Source organism: Phyllostomus hastatus, unplaced genomic scaffold (genome assembly GCF_019186645.2).
Source record: "Phyllostomus hastatus isolate PE091 unplaced genomic scaffold, TTU_PhHast_1.1 phas_contig_30, whole genome shotgun sequence".
Taxonomy (NCBI): Eukaryota; Metazoa; Chordata; class Mammalia; order Chiroptera; family Phyllostomidae; genus Phyllostomus; species Phyllostomus hastatus.
In genome coordinates, this window is record NW_025333841.1 from 6,344,142 (window position 1) to 6,350,069 (window position 5,928).

Consider the following 5,928-nt stretch of genomic DNA (forward strand, 5'->3'; position numbering starts at 1 on the left):
AGATTTTATATAGAGATAAATATGTAGAGAGGTATCTGTCTATCTTTTCTAGATTCTCTGTTCCATTTCATTGATTTGCCTACATCAAACTGTGTTAATTACATTAATTTTATGATATTTTAACTGGTATTATTGCTAGCTCTCTCTCACTACCCTTCTACAATATAATTGACTGTGTTTCTTATGCTATACTTTACATTCCCATAACTATTTTGTAACTACCACTCTGTACGTCTCAATTCCTTGACTTTTTTCACCCTGTCCCATAGCCCACTTCTCTCTAGCAACTGTACGTCTCTACTCTGTATCTATGAGTCTCGTTCTGTTTGTTTGTTTATATTGATGTTTTGATTTTATGTGTAAGTGAAATAATATATTTGTCTTTCTCCAACTGACTTATTTCACTTAGCATAATACGTTCAGGGTCCATCCATGATGTGGCAAATGGGAAGAGTTCATTCTTTTCATGGTCAAGTAATATTCCATCATGTAAATGTACCACTATTTTTCATCCAGTCAACTATTGATGGGTACTTTGGTTGCTTCCATAGCTTGACTATTATAAATAATGCTGTGAAGAACATAGGGGTGCATGTATTCTTTCAAATTAATGTCTTGGATTTCTTTGGATGTAAACCCAGAAGTGAAATCGCTGGGTCATAAGGCAGTTTGATTTTTAATTGTTTTGAAGTAACTCCATAGTGCTTTCCACAGTGGCTGCATCAGTCTGCATTTCCACCAACAGCGCACGGTGGTTCCCTTTCCTCCACATCCTCGCCAACACTTGCTGTTTATTGATTTACTGGTGATGGCAATTCTGACAGATGTGAGGTGATATCTCATTGTGGTTTTAATTTGCATTTCTCTGATGATTAGTGATGTTGGGCATCTTTCATATGTCTGTTGGTCATATGTATGTCCTCTTTTGAGAAATGTCTACTCAGGTCCTCTGCCCATTCTTTAATAATATTAGATTTTGTTTTTCTTGTATTTTTTTGGTGTTTAGTTGTATGAGCTTTGTATATATTTTGGATATTAACCTCTTATCGGTTGTAACATTGGTGAATATGTTTTCCCATTCAGTAGGTTGTCTTCTCATTTTGTTGATGGATTTCTTTGCTGTGTGCAAGAACTTTTTAGTTTGATGTAGTCGCATTTATTTTTTCTTTTGTTTCCTTTGCCTGAGGAGATATATCAGAAAAAATATTGCTAAAAAATGTTAGAGATTTTACTGCCTATGTTTTCTTCTATGAGTCTTATAGTTTTGTGTCTCACATTTAAGTGTTTAATTCATTTTGGAGTTTATTCTTGTATATGGTATGAGAAGGTGGTCTAGTTTTTTTTTTTTTTTTTGCATGTATCTGTCCAATTTTCCCCACACCATTAATTGAATAGACTGTTTTCATTTACCTCTTTGCCACCTTTGCCAACTATTAATTTCCTTCATTGGTGTGGATTTATTTCTGGGCTCTCAATTCTGTTGTATTGATCTATGTGTCTGTTTTTATGACAGTACCATGCTATTTTGATGACTATGGCCTTGTAGTATAGTTTGATATCAGGTAGCATGATTCCTCCAACTTTGTCTTCTTTCTCAATATTGCTGTGGCTATTCAGGGTCTTTTGTGGTTCCATATAAATTTTTGGATTATTTGTTCCAGTTCTGTGAAATATATTATTGGTATTTTGACAGGAACTGCATTGAATCTATAGATTGCTTTGGGTAGTATGGACATTTTAACAATATTAATTCTTCCCATCCATGAGCATGGTATATACTGCAATTTATTTGTATTCTTCAGTTTTTAAAATTTTCCAAGTAGAGGTCTTTTACCTCCTTGGTTAAATGTATTCCTAGGTATTTTATTTTTATGTAATTGTAAATGGGACTGTTCTCTTGGTTTCCCTTCCTGATAGTTCATTATTGGTTATAAAAATGCAATCAATTTCTAGATATTTATTTTGTATCCTGGTACTTTACTGAATTTATTTTTCAGTTCTAGTAGGTTTTTGGATGGAATCTTTAGGTTTCTCTTTATACAGTGTCATTTCATCTGCAGATAATGACAGCTTTACTTCCTTTTCTACTTGGGTGCCTTTTTCTTCTTCTTGTTTGATTGCTGTGGCTAGGATTTCCAGTACTATGTTGAATAAGAGAGGTGAAAGCAGACATCCCTGTCTTTTTCCTGACCATAAGGGAAACACTATTTATTTTCCCCACTGAGTGTAATGTTAGCTGTGGGTTAGTCATATAGGGCCTTTACTATGTTAAAATATGTTCCCTCTATTCCCACTTTGCTGGGAGTTTTTTAAAATCATAAATGCATGCTATACTTTATCAAATGCTTTTTCTGCATCTATTGATATGATCAAATGTTTTTTATCCTTCCATTTGTTTATGTGGTGTACCACATTAATTGATTTGTGGATAGCATACCAACCTTGCATCCCAGGAATAAGTCCCACTTGATCATGGTGTATGATGTTTTTAGTGTATTGCTGGATCTGTTTTGTTTATATTTTGAGGATTTTAGCATGTGGGTTAATAAAAGAATATTGACCTATACTTTTCTTTGTAGTTTCTTTATCTGATTTTGAAATTAGGATAATTCTGGTCTTATAAAATGAGCTTAGGTGTCTTCCCTTCTCTTGTATTTTTTTGGAATAGTTTGAGAAGAATTGGTGTTAGTTATTCTTTGAATGTTTGGGAAAATTCACCAATTAAAATTCACAAAATATTAAATAATTTTGAAGCCATTCAGTCCAGGACTTTTATTTGTTGGAAGTTTTTTGATTACTGCTTCAATTTCATTGGTTGTAATCATTGTTCTTATTTAAATTTTCCTTATGTTTCTTTTCTTTTTTTCAAATGTTCTTTTTTTATTGTTTTTTTCAAGTATAGTTTTCTGCCTTTTCCCTTCATTCCTCCCCACCACCCCAGCCCTTCCCACCTCCCTCCACCATTTCCACCCCACCTTGTTGTTGTCCATATGTCCTTTATAATTGTTCCTGTAAACCTTTCACCCTTTCCCCCTTTATCCCCTCCCCTCTCCCTTCTGATCACTTTCAGCCTGTTCTCAATTTCAATGTCTTTGGGCATAAAGTTATATTTTCATTTATACTTTAGAATACATGTGTCTGATTCAAAATAGGATCCTATTTGGATTTTTGAAATAAGTATTCTTGATAGAATTGTTTGAGTAAAAAACATTTCTGTTGCTACCCAAATGGGTTATTTTATTTGATTTTTAAATAAATGGTTATTATATATAAGAAAGTTTGTTATTTTTATTAAATAATTTCCTATATAGCTCTAAAATTGTGACAGGGAAGCATACATTTTGAGTATACATGATGAGTACTCTGGTTCCAGTTTTGGTATATACAGAAATATATAAAAAACAAAGAGGGATAGGATCAAGGGTGGGAAGCAGGGATGGCTGGGGTGTGCGGGAGTGGTGGGGGGAAAATGGAGACAACTGTACTTGAACAATAAAGAATGTGGAAAAAAATTAAAAAATAATAAAAATAAAAAAAAACTTTTAGAAAATGTATTGGCAGGACATGAGCCCAAATGTCAACCTTGATTATCTCTGAATAGTGGATGATGATTATTAATGATCTTTGTTGTCTTCTTTGTGGTGTCCATTGTTTTCCATATCTCTGGCAGTAAACATGTGTTACTATTATATCAAAAAGAAAAATATTTTACAAAGAGAAAAGAGTTCATGGCATCATTAAGAGATGTAACCTTGGAGTATAATTGTGGTGCTTATATAGGGAGAAATGGAACAACATGACCAATTGCATAATCAGGAGTCTAATTGCTGTAATAAACTGTCTCAAACACTCAGTGACTGGACATAAGAGAAGTTCCCTTTTTTCTTACAGTGTAATGTAGGTCCACAGTAACTGGGATAGGGAAGGTGTGCTGTTGCATATAGTAGGTTTTAGGGGGTCAGCTCAGAAGTTATATGGTTACTTGCACTCACATTCAGTTGGCCAGCCCTTAGTCATGTAGCCATATCTAGGTGCAATGGTGACTGGGAAATATAATCTAGCTGTGTTCCTAGGAATTTGGATACTGGTGAGCACACATAAACTCTAAGTGAGTCTAGTGAGTACTCATTAGAGTTGCATTAGTGCTTTTGCATCATTTTCTAAGACAGTTATTTGGGTTTGGAAATATTCTTCCTAAAGAGCTTTCTTGAATTTTTTTGAGACTACCCAAATTGCCTCTGAATAATCAAACAGAGATGTTCCCTCCCCCACTAAGATTCACAGGCAAATTTATTGGTACTTTGGTCCCTTTGTTCAGCCTTCTTTTGGACTGAATCATCTTCAATATGAAGTTGAGTCCTCAGACTCTAGTTTCCCACAGTACATCTGCTCTGGCTTTGTATCTTCAGTCATTTAATGAAGTAACTGACTTTCACCTATGATGGGCACTGCTTGCTCTACATACATGGTGAATTGTCTACATTTCCTTCTGTGTCTGAACTCAACCCCTCTCTTGCTTCTTGACATGACACTAGGTTGTCAGGCTGGCATCTCAGAAAGACTCTCTGTCATCTTAACTAGGGCTGATTACTTCCTGGAGAAGGAGGGAATAATTTTCCCTGTCCTGGTTTCTGGAAAGTGATTGATGAACTATTTACAGTTGAGTTAATGTAATCACCTTCTCAATGTCCTTTGGTATTTCAAGTTTGTGTAAGGTAGTTGATAGATGTATGTGGTACAGCCTGACATGGCTTATTTGGAAAAGATTTCTGATGGACAACTGATGCCATTGCCATCTCACAAAATATCAAATACATGTTTGTGGTGAAACATTTGGTGTATTCATAAAGGACAAACCCTCCATAAATATCCTGGGAAGCTGGGGTTCAATTTTGTTAGTTCTGTGCTCACATTGAAGGGAACTATTTGTTTCTTTCCCATAGGGGCTTCAGAATGAAACTCCTTTTTTACCCATTACGAGTTTTCTGTGATGTGTTTTAAATGGGGGCCTCCATTTAAGCAATTTCTGTGCTCTGCTCATGTTTTGCTCCCCAACAAATTGCTAGACAAACAAAATGCCTAGGGCCTATGACCAACTGTGGGTATTGGCATTCAGAGCTATTTTTAAAATAACATTTCCTTTCTGATTATAAAAGTAATGCATAACAATGACTTATGCTTCCCAGTTGATACCAAGAGCACAGTGCAGGACTCAGTCTTTTGCATGCATTGAATAATCTTTGTAACAGCTTCTTGGATATAACTATAATGATTTCCATTTAACATAGGTGGAAATGGAGGTCCTAAGAAATCCTGTATCTTGTTTAAGTTGACAACTAGGAAGTGGTAATACTAGAATTAGAACATGGGTCTTCTGATTCTGATACTGGGACCAGAACACTACTGCCACCAGATCCTGCCTTTATACATAACTATTACAGCAAATCTGAAGAATGTAAAATATAATGCAGATAAAAACAAAAATAAAAATTATTTGTATTACAATAACCTAGAGATATCTGTTTTTCCAAATGAATATTTATTAAAATGAAAGTATATTAAAGTGATTTAAAATAGGATTAAAAATAAGAAATTAAGATAATAGGAGCTCCCAAAGGCAGATGGAATTAATTGATTATATTTTTCCTCTTGATTCTATTTTTCCATATAAGTCAAAATTTCTCTGCAAAAATTTTGTGCAATGTTGAAGAGCTCAGGACTTCTGACCCCTTTTGGAGTTTTTGCCCCTTCACAAAATAAAACCTTTAAAGATCATAGTAGGTACTTAAATACTTGTTGATTGATGTGAGATTTCATTTGCTAGGAAATAATTTAGTTCAAGCTCATCTATAAAGTCCTTTGTAAGTGAAAGCACTATTCAATGCAGATTATATCTGAATGTATACACCCTGACTTGATAGAAAGGCA